Genomic DNA, 24,602 nt, shown 5'->3' with positions numbered 1-24,602 from the left:
CAGTAAATTTTAGGTGCCTTGAGATGTTTATTTAATTGGATATTATCGTTGAAATTGTTATTTCCTCTTTTGCATTCTCCGTCTGAAGCTTTTTCTTCCTTCCCCCGTGCCCTCAATGAACCCCACTTCCCCAACATTACCTTCCCTTACCCAATTGACATGGAGTTCACAGGGTAAAAGTCCCAGATCTCCAAGTGAGGTGAATTTCTTGAACAGATTTTTATGCCTCTTCTCCTCTGACCAGATGGGGCTATTTGCAAGAATCAGCTGGGGTTAACTATCAGACAGGACGTAGGACCTGATTAGCTATGCACTTAGATGCTCCTCTAAGAGCGCAGGCCGATAGGTCTAAGGCGTCACTTCTCTCTCGCTCGCTCCACACCGTGTCCATCAGCATTGCCCAGATTCTACCGCTTGCCTGAACAGTAGAAGCAATTTACAGCATCCGTTTAATCACTCCGTGCGCCCACTTTCGGGATGCAGGAGGAAGCGGGATTCCCCCAGCCCTCCAGAGTGGTCACAGGGGGAAACGTGTAATCTCCACACACTTGACACCTGATGATTGAACCGAAATCTCTGTGCTGTGAGGCACCAGCTGTACAAGTTGAGCATCCCCTCTATCCTCGGGTAAAAAATAATCCCGTTGACTCTGCGGGGCAAGTAAGCTCCACATGTCCTAGATAGACATTTCTCTCATTGCCACCAAAAACGGATAATCTAGTCATTACCTTGTGTGGTGGGGAATTGGGCAACTGATTTTATTTGGAAAGGAAATTGGTTAGTCATAAAGTGTTTTGGGTATGCAGAAGGCACTGTATAAAACCAAATCCTTGTATTTTTAAACTTGTACGCTAAGCTGGGGGCAGGACAGAAAAATACATTACTCGGAGCACATATATAAAAATTACATGTCACACTGCAGTGTGCAGTAGTGTTCCTGGAGAGGCTGAGGCATTGTTTGAGCCCCTCGCTTTATTTGCTGGTAGCTTTGTTTTTGAATCGGATGGGGGTGGGGTGAGTGAGTTGGTAGGGGAGGATGGAGTTTCTTTCTCTCTCTGAACTCTTGACAGTCCATTGTTCAGCTCCTGCTTTTACTGGCCATCTGTAAGCCACTGCTCGAGAGCTGTGCACACACAGAAGCCCCTGCCCACAGGGAGAGGGCACTGACCCTGAAGGCTCCATTGAATTCTGACTGGCCCTGGAATGCACACTGCATTAGTCTGCATGACAATGATGATTGATGCTGCCAGAGTAGCCTTTGTTAGGGTCAGGGTGGAGAGGTTACTGAGGGGCTGTGATGGGTTTGGGTGGGGTCGGCTGCACAATGGACAATGAACCTGCCTCTCTCCTTCCCCTCCCAAGCGTGAGAACTGCAGCAAGGCTAAGCATTGGGCAGAGACCTACGTGCTCCTTTTAATCGGATATCTGCCCGTTGAGTCACTGAGAAATGGCTTCCCCGGATGGGCTTGGGATCAATGCATCTTGAGAAGGGTCATGACTTCTTGTGCATCATGTGGGGAAGGGTATCCCTACTCTCCGGCAGATGTTTTATCTGAGGGACAGATGGATATTTTGGCTGACTGAACAGAAGTATCCTTTAACAGCTTGCGGGCCAAACGGAAATGCTAATGTGAAGTGTCTTTTCCTCCCTCTCTAATAAGCGCACAAAATTTTTCTCGGGTGAGGTTTGTTCTCCAAACCCTCACCTCTTTCAATAAGTTTGTGTAGACATGATCCCGGGAAAAAAAGAGAACAGGTAATGATGAAAATACCTTTTTTATGAAAATGATTTTTTTAAGAAAAAGTGTTCATGACTTTGAGATGATCCTGATGAAAAGTGGGGTTCTTGGAAGAGTTTTTTTACAATATTAAGTTCTTAAAGGGCACTGATGAGGAACAGGTAATCTGATAAACGCTGGCTAAGTTAATAGGAAGAACTCCCACGCTCTCTGAAATAATGCTGTCAAGTCTTGAAGAGCCACTTGAGAAAATAGTGGTTGATTCATTATCTCACCTGAGAAATGACACCACCTACCGTTCAGCACTCCCTTGAGGCTACTCTGGATTTTCATTGCAGTATGTCCTCCGAGTCTGCGAGTGGGACTTGTACTGAGTTCAAAGCCAATTAATACCACAATTGCTTTTATTCTTCAGACCAGAGTATTGCAATTAATTTCAACAGTGATGACCCATCCCCTATGACGTTCACCAACAGGTAAGACTCATGAGCTTATCTGCCACTTGTTCACAGTGTTATTAACTTGTGTTTTTTTTTGTAAGGTGGGGTAAGGAAGGACATACAAATGCTTACTACGGTCATCCAACATCTAGGGTTGCTAGATGTATGAGAATTGCACAAAAAATTTGATATTCTAAGAATAAACCTTTGAAGTAGATTTCCTTTGTCATCTCTTTAGCATTTCAAATAACCATGTTTTATGTTGCAATTTATATTTTCAGGCTAGGTAGCTTTAGTATAAGATAAAGCAAAAATATATCAAATGAGTGACTGTTCACCATCGCATGTGGCTGCGAATCAGCCTTGGCTGTGCTGCCTACACGTGTAAATATAAAAATGTTACATTTATTTTTGTATAGCACCTTAGGATAAACTGTTTGAACTCATTATCATTAGAAAAAATGCTTAATGTTCTTAAAGTTTTGCTGGCTGCGTGAGAATTCTGGTTGCATAAATATCAAAAAAAATTAAGTGATTACCGTAATATTTCCCACTGCCGATACCCCTCCCTCTTGTTAGTCCAACTAGGCACTGACTTTACTGGCATCCGGTGAAGTTGATGGCAGGTAACTCATTGCATATTAAAATGCCAGTTACTAGTTTCTAACTAACTGCCTGTTACGCTACTGGCACTTAGGGCAACACTGAAGGTCCTCCATCTCTGTCTATATAGAAGGACTCTTCATTACTGTTTCCGTAACGTTCTTTTTGACAGGACTGGTGGACCTGCCCAACCTGCTGAGTTCCTCCAGCATGTTGTGGTGGACTACGTAGTTTGGCCTCGACCCTTTGACCTGTTTGGCATGGGTGACCCTACCACAGGACAAAGCACAACTCCCTGACTCCAGCCAACATCGCTCTCTAGGTCATTGAGACACACAAGCCTCCAAGCCCTACAAAAAGTTAGTGGTTCTCTTGTGTAAACTGATATGTGAATTAGCAAGTTAGGCCAAGAAGAGTCTGGTTCAAATCCTGGTGTGTGCTTGATTTCCGTCAGAGCATTGGAAGACCTGGTGGGTGATGTCAGCTATGGTTCCTGCTCCTGATGCTCCATCTAGTGTCTGGTTGGTAATGCATGTGATGAGTGGCAAGGGATTAGACACCCTTACAGAAGGGCCGAATCCCATGAAGAGAGGCTTCTGGTGGGTGAACAGGGCTTGAAGGGATGAAACAAGAGAAGTAGAATTTAATTACTTGCTGATCAGTCATTGGGAAAAGGACTTGGGGTAGTTGTTGGATTCAATTGTACTGACTACAGTCTGTTGTCTGTAGGGCTTACACAGTATTCTGAAGCTTAATTTGGAAGCATTTTTATTTAACACCTATTTCATCAGCGAGCTCCATTTAACCTGCCTTCCCCTCTGAGACGGGTTACTTCCATTTTCTGCTGTAAGGTGATTTGACTGGTTTGTAATGAAAGGCCCGTGATTTACTGGAAGGTTCACCAAAGCTGCTGGAGAAATGCGTTGTCATGGAAACCATTATGTGGCCATCTGTCCGAGTAGTGCCAAAGTGCTGACAGTGCAGGTAGTGACGAGGCCTTCTACTGCAGTGTAAGCACTTAACGTGCTCCTCGAACACACCATCTTCTCCGAAGATCTGCTGAAGATCCAGTGTCAATTGTGCACCAACTATTCTGTGCATTGAATGTCCAGCCCTGCAACTCCGCTAATCGTTCAGACTTCAACATGTCAACTGCCACAATCAAGCACACTAATTTTATTTTTTGAACTCTCCCGGAAGCTAAGCATCCAATAGTGTAGTGGCTCTTTACATGGACTTGTATTCTAAACCTGTGCAAAATACTGCGAATGTGAGAAAAGTTCAAATTCTATAGTGTACAGGGAGGAAAAAAAAATACAGGGCTTTTACAAATCATGACTATAATTTGATCGATGGTTGTGGCAAGTGGAAAAGAAAGGGAAGTCAATTGTTTAAGGAGTAGGTCGAGTGATGAGTTTGGTAGGTGTTGGTAATCGGAGAATCTGGATGTCTTTGCTGGAAGTAGTGAGAATTAATGCCAGTCACTGCAGGAAATTAAGAACATTAGCTATTTATTGCGAGAGGATTTAAATGCAAATGTAAAAATGTTTTGTTGCAACTATACAGCGGCCTGGTGATGGCCAACTGCAATTTTGGTATCCTACCCAAGGGTACACATTTGATTCCCGGGTTGACTGGTTTGTTGTACTTTTGGCTTTGGGAGAATGATAACATTCAAAGAAAATTTATTATCAAAATACACTGGCATGCAAAGGTTTAGGCACCCCTGGTCAAAATTTCTGTTACTGTGAATAGTTAAGTGAGTAGAAGATGAACTGATCTCCAGAAGTCATAAAGTTAAAGATGAAACATTCTTTCCAACATTTTAAGTAAGATTAGTGTATTATTTTTGTTTTGTACAATTTTGGAGTGAAAAAAAAGGTAAGGAGCGCCAAGCAAAAGTTTGGGCACCCCAAGAGATTTGAGCTCTCAGACAACTTTTACCAAGGTCTCAGCTTGTTAGGGCTATGGCTTGTTCACAGTCGTCGTTCGGAAAGGCCAGGTAATGCAAATTCCAAAGCTATATAAATACCCTTGTCCCAACAATCAGCAGCCATGGGCTCCTCTAAGCAGCTGCCTAGCACTTTAAAAATTAAAATAAATGATGCCCACAAAGCAGGAAAAGGCTATAAGAAGATAGCAAAGCGTTTTCAGGTAGCCATTTCCTCAGTTCGTAATGTAAGAAATGGCAGTTAACAGGAATGGTGGAGATCAAGTTGAGGTCTGGAAGACCAAGAAAACTGCTCATAGGATTGTTAGAAAGGCAAATCAAAACCCCTGTTTGACAGCAAAAGATCTTCAGGAAGATTTAGCAGACGCTGGAGTGGTGGTGCACTGTTCTACTGTGCAGAGACACCTGCACAAATATGACCTTCATGGAAGAGTCATCAGAAGAAAACCTTTCCTGCGTCCTCACCACAAAATTCAGCGTCAGAAGTTTGCAAAGGAACATCTAAACAAGCCTGATGCATTTTGAAAACAAGTCCTGTGGATTGATGAAGTTAAAATAGAGCTTTTTGGCCGCAATGAGCAAAGGTACTGTATGTTTGGAGAAAAAAGGGTGCAGAATTTCATGAAAAGAACACCTCTCCAACTGTTAAGCATGGGGGGTGGATCGATCTTGCTTTGGGCTTGTGTTGCAGCCAGTGGCATGGGGAACATTTCACTGGTAGAGGGAAGAAGGAATTCAATTAAATACCAGCAAATTCTGGAAGCAAACATCACACCATCTGTTTTTTTTAAAAAAGCTGAAGATGAAAAGAGGATGGCTTCTACGACAGGATAATGAGCTTAAACACACCCCAAAATCCACAATGGACTACCTTGAGACGCAAGCTGAAGGTTTTGCCGTGGCCCTCACAGTCCCCCGACCTAAACATCATCGAAAATCTGTGGATAGACCTCAAAAGAGCAGTGCATGCAAGGTGGTCCAAGAATCTCACAGAACTAGAAGCCTTTTGCAAGGAAGAATGGGCGAAAATCCCCCAAACAAGAATTGAAAGACTCTTAGCTGGCTACAGAAAGTGGTTTCAAGCTGTGATACTTTTCAAAGGGGGTGCGACTAAGTACTGACCATGCAGGGTGCCCAAACTTTTGCTTCAGGCCCTTTTCCTTTTTTGTTATTTTGAAACTGTAGAAGATGGAAATAAAGTAATCTTGCTTTAACTATTAAAGAAATGTGTCATCTTTAACTTTATGCCTTTTGGAAATCAGGTCATCTTTTACTCGCTTAGCTATTCACAGTAACAGAAATTTTGACTGGGGTGCCCAAACTTCTGCATGCCACTGTACATGTATATCATATACAAACCCGAGGTTGTTTTTCTTGCGGGCATACTCAAACCCATTGACTGTATGTAATAGGACCAGTGACAGACTACACTTACAGGCCAGACCCTGAGTGTGCAAAAGTCAACAATCTGTACAAGTACAAAGAGAAAAACAAAAATAATAAATAATGAGAACATGAGATGAAGAGTACTTGAAAGTGAGTTCAAAAGTTGTGGGAACAGTTCAGTGTTGGAGTGAGTGAAGTTGAACCCTTTGGTTCAAGAGCCTGATGACTGACTGATATTAATGCCTGAACCTGGTGGTGTGGGTCCTGAGGTTGTGTCCCACCTTCCTGATGGCTGAAGCGAGAGGAGAGCATGACCTGGGTGGTGGTGGTGTCCCTGGTGATGGACAGTGGTGGGGAGGGCTTTACCTGTGACGGACTGGGCAGTATCCACTACTTGTAGGTTCTGTTTAAGGGCATTGGTGTTCCCATGCCAGGCTGTGATGAAGATCTATAGAAGTTAGTCAGAGTTTTAGACATCATGCAGGATAGGCAGTCTCACTGGCGTACATGAAATTCTTATGGGGTCTTGACCAGGTAGGGCTGTTATTTATCAAGGCCTGGGGTATCTAGAATAAGTGCATTAGACATATGGGGCAAATACTGAGGAGAAATTTCTTTACCTAATGGGCCTAGCCACTGATTTGTATTCAGTATGGTGTTTGAAGTTGAGGAAATAAAGGTGTTTTGGATTAGTTCTGAAGAGAGGCACTGAGGTACAAGGTCAGACTTGATCTCATCACTTGACTGAATAGGTTAGAGGCCAAGTGGCACGCAGCCATTTGTCATTTTCTTACGGAACAGTGTGTACAGGCCTGTACACTGCATCACAGTAAAGATGTGACAGCATCACAGTGAGTCCAAAGAGATTTACGAAGTTGTTTCTAGGAGTGGACAATTCCAGCAGAAAGATTTGAGTAAGACAGGTATTTTCTTTGGAACAGAGGAGGCTGAGTGTAACTTTAAGAGCCTGGAGTTAATAAACTGAAAATGCTCTTTTTCCCTCTCCAGATGGGTTAAAAACTAGGGGCTTGGAGTAGTTTGTAGAATGATTAGAGAGGTGTAGGAATCACTGAGAAGGAGATGAGTATTTTTATGATTCTGTGGGTTTGGCATTGCCACAGGATCTTGGTTCATGTAGGGTAACATTTAACAACACTGCCAGTGAGCCAAACAAGTTTTCTTTCAAAGGTAGTTAAACCCACAAAGTTAGCAATTTTATCTGCGGTTGGCCACTCATTAAGTACACCTGCCCGTTAATGCAAATAGCCCATCAGTCAATCATATGGCAACAGCTTTAAGCACAAAAGCATGCCGAAATGGCCAAGAGGTTCAGTTGTTCAGACAAAACATCAGAATGGGAAAGAAATGTGATCTAAATGACTTTGACCATGGAATGGTGCCAGATGAGGTGGTTTGAGTATCTCAGAAACTGCTGATTTGCTGGGATTTTCACATGCTACAGTCTCTAGAGCTTAGAGATACTGAGGGAAGACAGAAAGAAATCCTATGATCTGCAGTCCTGTGGGTGAAAATACCTTATTAAGGAGAGAGGCCAGAGGAGAATGGCCAGACTGGTTTAAGCTGACAGGAAGGCGACAGTAATTCAAATAACCACGTGTTAGAACACTGGTGTGCAGAGGAGCATCTCTGAGTGCACAGCATGTCGAACGTTGAGGAGGGTGGACTACAGAAGCAGAAGAGCATGCTGTTTCTTCTCCAGTATCTCACTCCTGGTATGTTTGGGTTGCTCCAATGGTAACCATTACCTGCTGCGGTATACCTCTGTGTACTGGGACATAAAACAGCTGGGGCCACAATGTTGCAGGCGAATGGGTTGCATGACTGCTGCAGCAAGGTAATGTCGTGTTCTGGCAAGGGTGAGGGGAAGGAGTGGTTAGCGACAGTTCCCATTCTTGTAAGTCTGAATCAGAGCCCGCTGAGTGTTGGGAGAAGCAGCTTTGCTGTATGTCAGTGAGGCGTGCTCCAGTGAGTGTTCTTGGGTTATGAATGCCGTTGGTCATGTGACTGCTTTTCAACACCTTGACAGACACCCACGCGGGGCAGGGCAGGTCACTGCACTGTTCACTTCCTCCCTGTGTGTGAATTCTCCTGCAGTTTCCTGACCTGTGGCTGATCATGTGCTGGAAAAAGTTCTTTCCTGTGGAGCCAAAGGGGAAGGAAGAATGATTTTGAATGCGAGGGGATATTTTTTATTTGCAAGTAATTACCCTTTACAGTTTTCACTCGGAGCTGCTTTGCTTCCTCTCCTCCTCCGTCTGCTTTCGGGGGACCCGGTGCTCCCCCTGAACCCCTGACTAAAGAAAGGTATAATTACGAAAGATAACCGAATATGGCAGAAGTTGAAAAGGGGAAGTTTCTTTAAATAATCGTCTTCAAAAGTAGTGGAAAAACCCTTTAAAGATTAAATTGAGCGTCTCCTGTTCACATGATTCTTCTTTGACTTTAAAAATTGCCACGTCAATAGAGCTTTGTTCAAAGGTTATGTAATATATGGTATGAAATATGAATTTTACATAGTTATTTTACTGATCAGTAGAAGATGGCATTTTGAAAACAGGAGAATTGAATAGCTGCAGATGACAGGTGAATGCCCAATAGAAGGAGCCATGCTGTGTCACAGAGGAATGATCTTCAACTATCAGCTCTTGGATTTGCTAGGAATATGATGAATGAGAGACCTGTGCAACAAACTTGTTTTTGTTTTCTTTTGAGGAAGTGACTTGAGGTTAGAGCAGTGGATGTATTGCTGTGGCTTTATAAGGCGTTGGTCAGATGGCACTTGGTGTATTGTGAGCAGTTTGGGGCGCCCGATCTAAGAAAGGATGTGCTGGCATGGGAGGGTGTGTCCCGTGGAGGATCTTGAGAATGGTCCCGGGAATAAAAGGGTTAATGTAAGACCAAAAGACATTGGAGCAGAATTAGCATGTTTGGCCCATCAAGTCTGCTCCGCCAGTCCATTGTGGCTGATTTATTATTATTCTCAACCCCACTCTCCTGCCTTCTCCACGTGTCTTTTGATGCCCTGATGAATCAGGAACCTATCACTCTCTGCCTTAAATATACCCAATGACTTGGCTTGCAGAGCTCTCTGTGGCAATGAATTCCACTGATTCACCACCCTGTGGTTAAAGCATTTTTTTGTCGTCTCTGTTCTAAATGGATGTCTCTCTATTCTGAGGCTGTGGTCTCTGGTCCTAAATGCCTCCATAATTGGAAACATCCTCTCCACATCTACTCACCATGTGTAGGCCTTTCAATATTAGGTAGGTAGGTTTCAATGAGATTTCTCAATTCCTCCCCACCTGTACTCCAGCGAGTACAGGCCCAGAGTGATGAAATATTTCTCGTATGTTAACCTTTTGATTCCTCAGATCATTTTTGTGGCCAGCACATCCTTTCTTCGATAAGTGACCAAAATTGCTTACGATACTGCCTTTGCCTTTAAAATGGCTTCACATCTCTTGGGTACGCTGTCGTGCAGTTTTTTAGAAAATCAGCTGGTAGGTTGTTCCAAGCGTGTTGGAGAACTTGCCACAGTTCTGCAGATAATGGCTGTGTTGCTTGATTCTGTCTTCCCAGACAACCTCTGATGCTGAGGTCAGGGCTCTGTGGAGACCATACCAGCTGCTGTAGACCTACTTCTTGTTCTTGTCACTGCAGATAGTTTTCTGACTGGCCGTGTGTTTGTGGTCATTGTCCTGCTGTTAATGAAGTTGGGATGGATCAGCTGCCTCTCTGATGGATGAGGATCAGTGTTGAGGATTCCATTAATTCTGACCAGAGCACCTACTTGATTTGCAGTGATGCAGCCTGCGCTGTGTTTTCACAGTTGACTGCAGACACTTATCCACGAGCGCTCTCCAGCTCTTCTGCGGACTCCTGTTTGAGCCAAAAATTTCAAATTTTGAGCACCAGCTGCCATTGTTCAACACCCCAATCCTTGTTCTTTTGTGCGCAGGTGAATCTCAGTGAAATGGCTTTTTGGCAGCTACTCTTCCTTCAAGACTGCTTCCGACAAGACTTCTCCAGAGCATAGAGGGATGTACTTGGGTTCCAGTGAGTTCAGACCTGAGAGCAGGGCTGTACTATTTCTGATTTAGAAGGGACATCAGTTTGATGTATCTCTTGTCTGCTTCGCTGAGTTCTCGTGGGCAGCCTCGGCATTTCAGGTCCTCAACCTTGCCTGTGTTGTTTCAGAAGAGCTTGGGCAGCATATCATGAAATTCCTGCCTGCTGCAAAATTTCTGCTTGGGAGATGACCATCTTATGCCTTATTGCTGTGATCACTGCCACGGCGTGAGAATTGGTTGTAAGAATTGATGATTTGAAGGTTAAACTGTCACATCTGCAACACTCTCACCTTTTAGTTTGGGTTTCCTTCGCCCAGCTTGATTCCTTCTCCACCCGTTTCTGTTTCACTTTATCAGTTTAGTTCATTAAACTCGTGTCATTGATCATTAGCACCTGTTTGTTATCTTTGTTTAATCAAGCACTAGGGTACTGCATATTCTTACAAAATAATCAAGGTTTTATTTGAAATGTCTATTATATTGCTCTTTAACAAAGTAGAAAAAACTTCTCTAACATTTAATTTTTTGGATAATGTATGTTTGGAAATCTGAAATTTGCACTTTTCTGCTGACACTAATGCAGAAGACAAATAACATCTAAAAAACAGTTACGGTGCCTAAGACTTTTGCAAAGTACTGTATATCTGAATAACCGTTATTTAATCCTCATTATTGGATAGCTTGCCTTCATGTTTCATCTTTTCTCTCCTTATTGCTTTTTTAATTGCTTTCTGTTAGTTTTAAAATCTTCCCAATCCTCTACCTTCCCACTAATTTTTGCTATATTATGTAATTTGCTGCTATGACTTCCCTTGTTAGCGACGATTGCTTCATGCTTCCTTTAGAATAATTCTTCATTTTTGGGATGTATTTATCCTGCACCTCCCAAATTGCTCCCAGAAACTCCAGCCATTGCAGTTTTGGTGTTATCCCCACTACAGTCCTTCCAATCAACATTGGCCAGCTCTCAGTTCCCTTTACTCCACTGTAATACTGATATATCCAACTTTTAGCTTCTTCTCAAACTGCAGGGTGAACCCTATAATATTATATCACCTAATGGTTCCTTTACCTTAAGTGCCCTAAGCAAATCTGGGTTATCACATAATACCTAATCCAGAAATGCTGTTCCTCTATTGGGCTGCTCTTAAAAAGCTATCTCGTAGGCATTCTACAAATTCCCTCTCTTGGGATCTGGCACCAACCTGATTTTCCCAATATACATGTATATTGAAATCCCCCGTGATTAGTGTAACATTGCCCTTTTGACGTGAATTTTCTATCTCCTGTTGTAATACGTAGCCCACACACTGGTCACTGTTCAGAAGCCTATATCATTCCCATTGGGGTCTTTTTATATTTATTGATCAATATTTATCTTATTGGGGGTTTTTCTTTGCATTTGCACAGTTGTCTTCTGGACTTTGGTTGAATGCCAATGAATGGTCTTTCATTGCTTCTGTTTTTTATATATACGTGTGTGTATGTATGTGTATGTGTATATATATATATATATATATATATATAAAATCTATAGATTTGTTGAGTACATCCACAAGAAAATGAATCTCCGTTGTATATGGTGGATTTAAGTTTATTTTTTAACAACAGAGCTACCCCATACCCTCTGTCTACCTGCCTGTCCTTTCAAAGCAATATGTAAAATTGGATGTTAAGCTCCCAACTATGATCTTTCAGCTACCATTCAACAGTGCCAAAACATTATACGTGCTAATCTCTAACTGTGCTACAAGATAATCTTGGCTTTTTCCATATACAGTGTGCATTCAAATGTAACACTTTCAATCCTGTATTCATCACCCTTTTCAATTTTTATCCACTCTTGCACTACAGCTCGTCCCACCGACTATGATTTTGCCCTGTCATCTATCTGTCCTTCCTCACAGCCTCACTACGTACTTCATTGACTGGTATATCAATTGCCCCATCATTCTGGTTCCCAACCCTCTGCCAAATTTGTTTACCCTCCCCAAAGCTCTAGCAAACCTGCCCACAAAAATGTTGATCCCCTCCGGGTTTAAGTGTGACCTGTCCTTTTTGTACAGGTAGGTCATACCTTCCCCAGTAGAGATCGCAATAATCCAGAAATCTGAAACTCTGGCCCCTGCGCTAATTCTTCAGCCACCCCAATCATCTGCCATATCGTCCTAGTTTTACCCTCACTGGAGATGACTAGGCTGGATGTCCTGCTTGTCAGCTTTCTTCCGAAATGTGTAAGGAGTGTCTGATAGCTCCTGAGCTGTTTCTCACTGGAGTTTAGAAGAATGAGAGGGGAGGGGATCTCATTGAAATCTATCACATATTGAAAAGCCTAGACAAAGTGGACGTATCGTATAGTGGAGGAGTCTGGAACCAGAAGCCCCAGTCTCAGAATAGAAGGACATCCCTTTAAAACAGATGAGGATGGTGATTAATCTGTGGAATTAATTGCCTTAGACAGTTGTGGAGGCCAAGTCATTGGATGTATTTAAAGCGGAAGATTTGTCAGGGTGTCAAAGGTTACGGGGAGAAGGCAGGAAAATGGGATTGAGAGCGATAATGAATAGGCCATGATGAAATTGCAGAGCAGATTCGATGAGTGACTGTCCTAATTCTGCTCCAATGTCTCATGGATGTCTGTAAAGCACTTGACAAGGCCCCTCATGGTAGGCTGGGCCCGAAGCCACAAGCAATCCATGGTGGGTTGGTAGATTGGATCCAAAATGAATTTGGGTCTTCTGGCAATGGCTCTTGTAATAGAGAATCAGTTCCAAGCAAACCAAAGGGGCTGAAGCCATCCAGTTTGTTACCTGCCTTTTCATGACTAATTACTTGAGCTGTATGATTTTCTTTTGCTTGAGCAGTCCAATCCACCATTCATTCCTGTTGCTGAACCCCCACAGCCAAAGTCTGCTCTGGATTTCAGCCACCTCCATCCCACCGGGTCAGCTTTCAGATTTGTCTTCCTGCTCAGCGGTTGTATGGACCTGGGCACGATGGAAACCTTTGCAGTGGGATTTGTGTTGGTGGAAGTGCTTATTCTGGGTCTGCAGTGCCAAAGTGCAAATAGTGGTAGGTAGTGTAGATTCAATCCTAGCTACACTATTTACACTTCAAGCACTGTTGTATCCAATTCCTAGTGGCAAATAAAGTAACTGCTCGGCATCTATTGCATCTGGGAGGATTCTTCATTTCTACGCAGTAGTGACAAAGTGCGACTTCACTGGATCCCAGGTCTGTACTGGTTGACAAACCACTTTGATTTTTAAACAAGCCAGGTTTGGGAAGCTTTTCTGATTACCATGAGAAATCGTCTTGATCTTTTGATATTTGTCATTGCTTCATTCCAGTGTTTTGGTAATCCAGCATGTTTACAACTGATGTTGGACTGGCAGCTTTCCAGATTTTTGCATACAGTTTGCACTAATACCTAAACAAAATTCAGAATTCTCTTCTGTATTTAAAAAGTTGAATATGATTAAAATTCTGCGGTGAATCGGGGCCCTGAGTAAAGGGAGCACAGCTGAGACATATGTCAAAGGTAGGAATTTCCAGATAGATGGACCAGAATTATTGATGTTTATATCGTGTCTCAAGTGAATTTCTGGAATCCTCTGCCTTGAGGACTGATCGTGAGATATGCTAGAAATGGGTGAATATTTGAAATATTGAGGAATTGAGGATCAGGAGGAACTCTTACTGAAGTAGAGTTGATTCAAGCCTAAATCGACCATGATCATGTTAATTGGTAGGGCATGCTTTGAGGGGCTGAATGGCCTACTGAGCTGCTGTTTTCTTGTGACTGTTCTTCATTGGTACTTGGTGTGTCAGCAATGTCTTGAGCTCAACGTAGGATCACAGAGGATGACAATGAGACAGACCAAAAAATACTGCACTGACTTGTGAATGGGGAAAGAGTTGTGTTTTGTATAAACTGTACCTAACTTCAGTATTTAGTAATGAGATGACAGAATTGAAAAAAAAAATGTTCTGAGTAGACTAACGATCTTTATTATGCATGGGAAAAAAAACTTCTGGTTTTTAATCCATATCAGTCATCCTTTTGAAAAGTGTCTAGTGTGGGATAGTACAGACTTCTCGCATTATCACCTGTCCTCTTTGACTGCCCTGTTACTGATAGCTTCTCTAACATTGTTTTATTTTAATTTCTTTGCCATCTGCCACCTACAACTTCCTAACAGTGGTCATGTCAGTCTGAAGTCCGACTGCTTTGGAGGTCCTGCAGATTCCTTTGAAGATGAGGGGACAAGACAACAGTGAGCCCAGCAGGTAGAGATCAAACCCACCGCCAGTGAGGGGTGAGTGAAATTACTTGTGTGTCTGATGAATGTTAACCATTTAAGTACCACCTTACCTGTCTGTCGTGGTTCTTCCACCTTTCTCAGGTTGAAGTTGACCGACAGTTGTCCATGCAGCCCAAAAGTGCTTGTAGTGCAGGTAGTTGTGTAAAAATCTACTGCAGAACAATCACTTTCAGCGTTGCTTGAACCTGGCCACCTGGACTGCCTTGGAAAGAGGTCAGCTGACCATACTGAGCGATGGATTGGTTAATAGGTTCAAAGCCCGAACCTGGAATTTGTCATTTGATCCTTACCAAGGAATGTGTTGAAATCTGACAAAGCTGCAGATGTGAGCGCTGTTTCCTTTAGCCACTAGTGTTCTGCTGAGAACGGTTGTCCTGTGGCTATACCTCCGCCCTTCCTGATCCCTTAAGCAACCAACAGATGAGCCGGATCGAGCAGTATCTGTGGGAGGAAGGCACTGTCAGTGTTTCTGGTTAACACCCTGTGTGCAATTCAAAAACAGAAGAGGAGTTTATTGTCACGAGCACTAATAACGTGTATCGACTGGTACAGTGAGAAACTGTTTGCAGCACCATCATAGGCACAGAATCAGCTATACTGCATTCACAAATTGTAGGAGAGAGAATACAGTCAGAAGGGAACAAAAGCAGAGTCACCTGGAGTTCCCCGTGAAGCAGTGATTAGCATTTCCTCTCACAGATGCTGCTTGACTGCTGAGTTCCTCCACAGATTCCTTGTTCCTCAAGGTTTCTGCACGTCTATTCTCCTGGGTCTTTCAGATCCCTTACTGGACAGCCATCAAGTCCCAAGCCACCCCTCCTCTTTGCCCCACTGTCACTTTGGCCTCCCATGATGGGGCAGATCAGTTTCTATTAGAGCCCAAAGCAGGTTTAGGAACTGAGACACAGGATGGCCGTGATCTAATCGAAAAGCAGAATGAGCACGTTGGGGCGAATGGCTTATTGACGTGGCTTTGTTCCAAATTTTTATCAGGTGGATACCAAAGTTTACCAACTTTGGACAAGGTTGGTACTGGAACTCTGTCAACTGCTGAACTGGAGCACTGCATGTTCTACAGGTTTGATGCCAGTTCTCCCTGGGATGGTGTTGGAGTCGGTCTCTTGTGATGCCGACGGGCGGTTAGTTTTGCTGGCTTTGCAGACAGTTCTCGATTCTTGTTGCTGTGCAAATCCACGCAAAACTGACTGCATCGGCAATGGCGGAGCTGCTGGCCTCGGAGGGTCGTTCTGGGCCGGTATTCACCCTGTACCACGCACCATGCCCTTCGAAGCTTGGGTTGGATCTGAGGGCCTTCGGGAATGGGAGGAAACAACTTGACTGGACCTATTGAATATATTCCTCTGTTTGGATGTGGTGTTGGGTTCTGCACTGCCTGTGATAGGTGCAGTTTTCAGTAAGAGCTTTTAAGCCTGCCCTGTCACTCAATACAATCCTGGACGATCTGCTTTGTGTCTTTCTCCATCAGTGCCAGTTTCCCAGAGCTGCTGGACCCTTGCTCTCGTGGGGAAAAGAATTGTCTACCTCCTCTCATTACCAATACAACAGCAATAATTCTGGCTTCTTTTGTTGTTAGGACTGCTTTTATTCACCTGTTTTAATGTGCATCCCAGACGAATTCTGTGTGACCATCTGCCACCAGTGTCACACTGGTACCAATGTGGAAGCAGCTCCATTATATTCCAGACCCTTGGGACTGCCGAGATCGCATCTTGTAGAAACCGAAATGACCGTGGAATATGTACCAGGAGATGGGATGTTGCCCCTGTTTTGTGTAGGTTGGGATGGGCAGCAGTATTTATCATTGGTTTGATATTGCACTTGTCCCGGCCTAAACAGATCAAGAGGAAGCAGTCGCCAAGCCACGTTTGAGGAGTTGTCGATGAGATGGTAACAGCAGAGCAAAGAAGTCTTTGATCTTGCTCTCAGTTTTTTTAATATAGTGATCTAGCCACCAATCTGTCCTTGCCTCCTCTATTCTTGTCCCTCACCACCTGATCCAGCATGACATTTCAAAAGCATCTGAGTCTCAGTTGAACCTCCTCTTTTACCTTTGCTTGCTCTTTCTTTTCTCCCATGCCTTTTACCAAGACTAGCCAGTGTTGAGAGGCGGAGACTGGAGCAATTGCTGGGTTTCCCAAGAAGCATTGCACTTGTCTCGGTCCGACAGTGCTGGTACAACACCGCGCCTCGGAACACCTGTTCAACTGTGCCAATTCGATCACTGTTTCACCGGCCGCAACTTTTAAAGGAAGTTAGACGTGAATGGTCACGACCGCCTTATTGTCGTGGGCCTTCTGAAGGTCTGGAGAGGGTCAGGGGAGCAGTGTGGAGGGTGAAATGTTTCTGTTGGCTCATAGGTGTAACTCTGAATCAGGCCCAGTCAGGCACCCAATTTTACACTAATCCTACCCTAACACTTTTTATTCTCAGCACATTCCCTCTAATTTGCCCCAGATTCATCTCACACACGGGCAATTTACAGTAGTCAGTGTACATACCATTGTGCACGTTCTTGGAACGTGGGAGGTAACCAGATCATCTGGTGTAAGCCTGTGCGGTCACAGAGAGAACGTACAGACTCGACACAGGCAGCACTGGAAATCGGGACTGAACCGGCTCACTCAAACTGTCAGGCAGTGGCTGCATTGCATGCACTACTGTGTTGCCCACAATATCCAGCCAGTTATGTGGTGCCCCCTGCTGGCAAAACTGGGATATAATTGGCGATGATTGTGAATGTTCTCTTTGTTAAATAGACTACAGTGGCATATGTCATGCATGAAAGTTCATTGATACAAGCAGTACTACATTGAAACAGTTCTCAGTGTGAGGATGTAGTTAGTTTTTTCTTGATATTGGTCTACACACTGCTACCCTGACCCATTCCAGACCTTCAGAAGGCCCACGGCAATAAGGCCATTCCTGCCCTTCAAAGTCTGTCCCCCTTGGGTACAGTCAAAGCTGTTGAAGATCATTTTGCTACACATCCCTTGTGAGCAAGTTACTAGGATGGGTGTGTGCAGTGATGGGAGGAGGAGACTCCCAAGGAACAGAAATATGGTCGAGGAGATGAGAACTATATCAGTGCATTTTCATGCATTACGTATGCCACTGCAGTCTGTTTAACAAAGAGGAGATTTACGATCCGACCAATTATTTCCTCGTTTTCCCATATTCTTGAAGGTACACATCCATTGTTTTGTATTCCAGCTATACCCTCCTAGGTAATTTTGAAGATGAGAAGGTCAGGGCATACTTAACATTAATTCCTTAAAACCTTAAAGACTCTTGCTCTTTATGGGTAGTCCAATGCTGATTGGCTGCTGTAACGCATGTCCTTTTTGAAAGATAAATATTTAATTACTAGATGTGGAAAGAGTAATTGAATAGAACTTTGTAAGAATATCAAGCAATCAGAATAAATGTCAATGGATCTTTGCTCTGTGAAATGAAGACACAGCTGCAAGCACAAGATACTGGGGAGAGGTCTGAAGAGTGTAAGGGCTGGCAGTATTTGTGCTAATGAACTTGTATTCTAGCCAATGTGAGAAGATAGTACAGGATCAGGCCCTTCAGCCCACCATATAAGTGTTGACCATGATGCCAATCTAAACTAACCCTATCTGCTTGCACATGGAAAATGTCTCCACTGCCTATTTCTGTACATGTTCTTCCTAAATGTTGCTACAGTATCTGCTTGTATCACCGCCCCTGGTGGAGGGTTACAAAGATCTACCACTCTGTGTGAAACAAAACCTGGCCTCATAAATCTCCTTTTAACTTAATCCAGCTAATGCACACCAGTCCAGACAACATCCTGGTCCCCACATCCTGTCTAAAGCCATTAATGTGATGACCAGAATAGCACATAAAACTCCAAATACGGCATAACTAAGGTTTAATACATGACTTGCAAATGTTTATTCTCAATGTCCTGATCAGTGGAACCGAGTATACCGTGCATCTTCTTGACCACTGTCTTCTTCTGTTGCTACTGTCAGTGAGATCCCTGGACAGCAGTGGTCCTAGAGGTCCACAGGAAGCTTTCCTGTTGCTTTTAAACTCTCAAAATGAAACACCTCACACTTGTCCAGATTAGCTATCTGCAATTTCTCTCCTCAGAGCTCCAGCTAATGTATATCGTGCTGCTCCTTTGACAACCTTCCTCACTAAGCACAGTGCTACAAATTTTCATGTGATTTGCAAACTTGCATCAAAGTCATTGTAGGCAATAGAGATCCCAGTGCTGATCTTTGCAGAACATTACTGGTCACAAACCTCCAGTCTTATATTTCCTCTACCACCAGTCTCGGACATCTATGACCAAGCCAATTTTTGGATTCTGTTTACTAACTCATTGTGGATTGCATATGACTTAACCTCAATGGCCCCTGGGACTTGTCCACCTCTTTTTCCAAGATGCTGGACAACAACTCCTTAATATCAAATGGCCTAGAATATCATTATGCCCGTCACTCATCTCACCAACACCCATGTTCTTGCTGAATACCTGTGCAAAGTATTCATTGATCGCTTCACCCTTTTCCTTTGGCTCGAGGGATAAATAAAAAAGATGAAAAGGTCCATTTTATTGTCAAAAGTAAGCATGAACAATACAACTGTGATATTTGTCTTCTCTAGAGAGCCATGAAATACTGAAAATCCATGTGAGTTGTTGAAAAGAAGAGCCATCACCCCCCCACCTGCTCCCTCACACACATATCTAACAGATCATCTACACCCCCCAAAATTTCCAAACCCCCAATCCACTCCCTCACAAAAAACAATACCATCAAAACCCCAAACCCCTCCATCAGATCCACCCACGCAGAAAAACGCCAACATCAAGCCCCAAACTCCACCACCTCCCTCGCATAAAAAGTAACGCACCGCAGACCTGCTAATTGGCAGCAAGAAAGAAAACACGGAAAACTGACGAAGACCAATAGAAGGTACAGTCTGTATCCAAATATTGAAAACCACCTTCCATCAGCTTTTGAGGAACTTTTCAGGCTGTACGAACTCAGTCCTGCACAAAGAGTGCCCACCGTGCCAGGTCCGAACATCAATGCCAATCACCTCCTCGTGTGAATGAGCACGGCCATCCGTTTTGTTGCTTGGGTGTGTATAAAATGTCTGGAGAATCCCCTTAATCCTAATTGCTTGGACATTTTGTGTAGCTTTTACAAAAGTAGAAGGGAAAATGTTCTAAGTGATTTTAATTAGCTGGATTATGGTTAAAACTTGGTTAATTAATATTATTTAGGGGCAAAACTTGTTATTCTTGCAGTGTCTTACTTGTGACCTTTTCCAGAATGGGGCAACTGATGACCTGTTGATGGGCCAGGAAGCCAGCTTGATACTGGAATAGGAGTAAGAAGCCATTAACTCTGCATCCTGATAATCTAGTGGAAAAACCTGGAAAGTGCAACAGGTATAGCTAAGATCACTCTGTGCTGTGGCTGAGGGAAAAAGATGTATGGAATGCATGGGTGTGGATGGTGCTGGGGTCAGCACAACAGAAAAACTGGAAAGTGCTGCAGATGTTGGAAATCTGAAATAAATAACAGCAAGCTGGAAACACTCAGGTCAGGCAGCATTGGTGGGTCAAGAACCAGTTAACATTTCAGATCCTGTGTCCCTTTATCTGAACCTTCCAGCCCAATGGTCTAGGACTTGACACATTAACAGTTTACCTTTGTCTACAGATACTGCCTGACCTGGTGGTTTCTAGAGTCTTCTGCTTTCAAATTGGAAGAATGGAATGAAATCCTTAGGAAACTGGGTAAACACATGCAATCTTTTTTACCCCATTTTTATTCCTAGTTTTAATTAAAAATTGGAGGGCTTGGGTTTGATTTAGAGGACATAGGTTTAAGGTGAAAAGGGAAAAGTTTAAAATGGACTTGAGGCAAATTCACACAAAGCCTCGTGTGTATGGGGAAGAGCTGCCAGAGGAAATGGTTGCGGTAAGTCCAATGATAGCATTTAAAAGATTTTGTACAGGTACATGGAGAGGAAGGGTTTAGAGGGATGTGGGTCAAATGGTAGCTTGGTGCATTTTGTTTGGCATAGACAAGTTAGGCCTAAGGGCCAGTTTCTCTGCTGTATGAGTAAGTGCAATTATAATCATGGAATCTGTGGGTCCATGGTGATGACAGGGTACTAGTCTCGGAAATGGAAACTTAGGAAAGTATCAGAAATGGACTGGCTTGAAAGGGCAGTAAAGTTGATGACATTTCGTCAAGATTGTTGTCAGTGCATTAGGAAAATAATGTGAGGAACATGGCCTGAGTGAAACAAGGAATGTATTATTAATCCAATAAAAAGATGGGCATATTTTAAATAAAACTCCATTAATCTGAAACACTTGTGAATTGTTTGTGTTGGACTGTCAGGTGTAGAGAACCTTGGCCTGTCAGAAGGAAGCAGGAGAGCTGGACTCCCAGTGAGACTTGATTTATTTGTATGTTGATATACAGTGTGGAGTTGCCTCTTTGAGCCATGCCACCCAGCAACCTCCAGTTTAATCCTAGCCTATTCACGGGACAATTTACAATTAACCTACCAACCATTATATCTGTAGACTGTGGCAGAAACCCATGCAGCCACAGGGAGAACGTTGAAACTCATTGAAGAGGAGTACAGCAGTCTGGACCCTGATAAGTCGGAAGGGAGTCTGAGAATTTAGGCTTCCACTGAGCCAGAAGTGAGTTTGACAATTGTTAACTGGTAAGTTGAAGAGTGAATTGTCAGGATTTTAAAGGGGTGAAATGGATTAATGTGAGCTTTACTGTGCCCATTTAAAGACCCATAGCCACAACTTTAACTCATTCACTTCTGTGGAACAAAGAAGGTGGTGGTCGATGTGAGAGCAAGTTTAGTTAATGACAGAAGATGGAAATGGTTGCGGCTCTGTTGAAAGAGGCGGGGCATACCCAATAGACTGACCTTTTGTGGGATGGAGGTGTAGATGAAAATGAGCTGGTGAGAAGAAACTGGTCAGCAGAACCAATCTTGGGACTCCCAAAGTCCTGATCACAGTCCTGAATAAATAAGAGTAGTGGAGAACTAGCCTGTCTTACTGAAAACACAGCGACTCATCTTGTGAGATGTGGCGGAGAACCTTCCATGGTTCTTTAACTTGCTGTGGGCTAGGTTCAAGAATCGGAATGCAGATGGATGTTTGGTGATGAGGTACTGCTGGTACCCGAGGAGAACCTCTTTGTGTCAATAATGTGACGCCTACTGCTCCAGAAGCAACACGTATTCACTGACTGAAATCAGCTGATTTCACTCCTTCCACTAATTGTACTTTAATTTGGTTACTGATCAGCTAACATTAATACTTTAAACTTGCTGTTGATTAATGCAGTTTGCAATATGTTGTCATAGAGTCACAGAACACTGCAGTTCAGAAATAGGTCCTTTAGCCCCATCTAGTCCATGCCAGACTGTTATTGTGCCTATTCTCATTGACCTACACCTCCTATCCAAATTTCTCTTAAATGATGAAATGAAACCCATATCGGCTGGCAGCTTGTTCCACACTCTCACCACCCTCTTGAGTGAAGAATTTCTTAAACATTTTAAGGGGACCTCCAGTTGTAGTGTCACCCAACTTCAGTGGAAAAAGCCTGCTTGCACTTACCTTATCTATACTCTTCATAATTTTGTATACCTCTATCAGATCTTCCCACATTCTCGTACACCTCATGTTAAGACTTAATTCCCTATTCAGTCTTTCCCTATAACTCAGATCTTTACGCCCTAGCAACATCCTTGTAAATTTTCTCTACACTTTCAATTTTGTTGGTACCTTTCCTGCAGGCAGGTGACTAGAACTGCACACAATACTCCAACTAGGCATCAGCAACATCCTGTACAACTTCAACACAACATCCTATCTTCTGTACATTGCTTTATGAAGGCCAGTGTGCCAAAATCTTTACAACCCTAGCTACCTGTGACACCATTTTCAATTAACTGTGGACTAGTATTCCCAGATCCCTTTGTTCTACCACACTTCTCAGTGCCTCACTGCTCACTGTGTAAGACCTATTCTGGTTGGCCCACGGCAAGCCGTGACAGCCTTCCCCGCTGTCCACTACACTCCAAATCTTGGTGGCAATAGACAATAGGTGCAGAAGTAGACCATTCAGCCCTTCGAGCCTGCACAACCATTTTGAGATCATGGCGTGTCATCTGAATATTTGCTGATCCAGTTAACCACATAATCATCCAGACTCATAGAGATGACAAACAACAGCGGACCCCACATCGATTCTTGCGGCACTCCACAAGTCACAAGCCTCCAGTCTGGGCAACCATCTACCAAGTGTGTTAGACTAAGTGTAGAAAACAACTGGCCATGAAGCCATACAATTATTTTTATCTGCTTTCTCTATGAAAACATCAAACTTGCCGGTTATCCCACTGCCCCAGCCTTTCCCTGTACCCCGTGCATTCTTTTGTTTTTCACGTATTTATCCATGTAGAAATGGGTAAATTTGATTTCACCACTCAGACAATGCATTTAAGCTCCTGATTCTCAAATAATATTTTTCAAACACTTCATTTTCATATTCCATTTTAAAACCTCTGTAGGATGAAGAGGCTCTATATTTATTGTTGTTTTTACTATGTATTCCAAGGTGAATGAACTTATCTACATGCATCTACTCACATAATTAGATCTCTGCTGGACCCCCTCCAAGTCCTTGACTCGGCAGTAAATGTTCTAATACAGCGAACGGATCTTCATGTTACATTTGTACTTGAGTGTTTGATGGGCCAACAGCAAACAGGGATCGGCTCCAAATATTCCCGAATCTTTGCTGGATCTGGCCACAATGAAAGTCACATTAATTGTCAATTAACAGAACCCTAGAATAATAAGGGTTGGTCAATAATTTTGAGAGCATGGGCCTAACTTGTTACTAATCGGAACAACAGTTATGGACTTTTTTAAGGAAAAAGGATGGGTCCTGTTGCTTATTTACATGTATTCATTTGTTGTGTTAATAAAGTATAACATTGAAATAAAGCAATTCAGAAAACCTGTTCAAAATTATTAATCTTTTAAAAATACTTATGGAGGTGTATTCAGTATTTACCATTACTATCAAAGTTCAAAAAGTAAAATTTATTATCAGAGTGTGTACACGTCACCACAAACAACCCAGAGATTCTTTCTCTGCAGGCATACTTAGCAAATCTATGCAACAGTAACTATAAACAGGATCTGTAAACAAGCTGCAAATGCAGGTAATAAATAATTAGCTATAAGTAACGAGCATGAAATAACAGGATAAGAGTCCTTGAATCAGTGGAGTTACCCCTTTTCAAGTGGCTGATAGTTGAGGGGTAGTAACTTGTTCTTGAACCTGCTGGTGTGAGTCCTGAGGTGCCTGTACCTTTACCTGATGGCAGCAGCGAGAAAAGAGTGTGGCCTGGGTGGTGAGGATCTTTGATGGATGCTGCTTTTCTACAGCATTCTTTCATGTAGATGTGCTCAATGTTTGGGAGGGTCTTTTTCCACTCACAAATGACAAGAAAATATATAAGTGGAGACAGGCCAATGCCAACTAGGCCAAATACTGAAATGAACAACAGGTTTGTGAGGATTTGAAAGCATCCCATGTCCTGTATGCAAGCACAAAATGCTGGGGGAGCTTTGCAGATCAGGCAGCATCTATGGAAATGAATAAGCCTCCATTTTGGGCTGTGAGACTCCTTCAGGATTGGAAAGGAAGGAGGAAGATTCCAGAATAAAACTTGGGGGGGGGGGGGGGGGGGTCAAAGGAGGATTAGGTGGAAGGTGATATAAGTCAGGTGGGTAGGAGAAGTAAAGGGTTGGATAAGAAGCAACCTGATGGGAGGAAAGGACTCCAGGTTCTAATGTGTGTTCTTGCAACTGTTCAGCTACTACCAAGCCAGCATGAGATGTTTCCTATGAAAACTGCTCTTAATTGCAAAAATTAATTTACAGCATTATTTGGCTGCCAATATTATCATGTTTTCAATTCAGGTGTGTTTTGAAGAAT

The 24,602-nt window shown here is 43.1% G+C and overlaps 1 protein-coding gene across 2 annotated transcripts in view; it reads left to right on the top strand.

Moving 5' to 3' along the window:
• LOC140725331 (uncharacterized) overlaps nucleotides 1-24,602 on the top strand; it is a 91,886-nt gene that overhangs the window by 49,907 nt on the left and 17,377 nt on the right. Inside the window, exons 5-7 of one of the 2 annotated variants that reach the window (XM_073040659.1) lie at nucleotides 14,413-14,529; nucleotides 19,871-19,990; nucleotides 20,265-20,341. The gene's annotated coding sequence lies outside the window, so the exon portion shown is untranslated. Of the gene's footprint in view, nucleotides 1-13,339; nucleotides 13,445-14,412; nucleotides 14,530-19,870; nucleotides 20,342-24,602 lie in introns of those variants that run through there. The other variant, XM_073040658.1, reaches the window with a different exon arrangement.

Source organism: Hemitrygon akajei, chromosome 3, assembly GCF_048418815.1.
Source record: "Hemitrygon akajei chromosome 3, sHemAka1.3, whole genome shotgun sequence".
Lineage (NCBI taxonomy): Eukaryota > Metazoa > Chordata > Chondrichthyes > Myliobatiformes > Dasyatidae > Hemitrygon > Hemitrygon akajei.
Note: the sequence above shows the minus strand (reverse complement) of the source record. Positions and strands in the feature narration are given on the sequence as shown.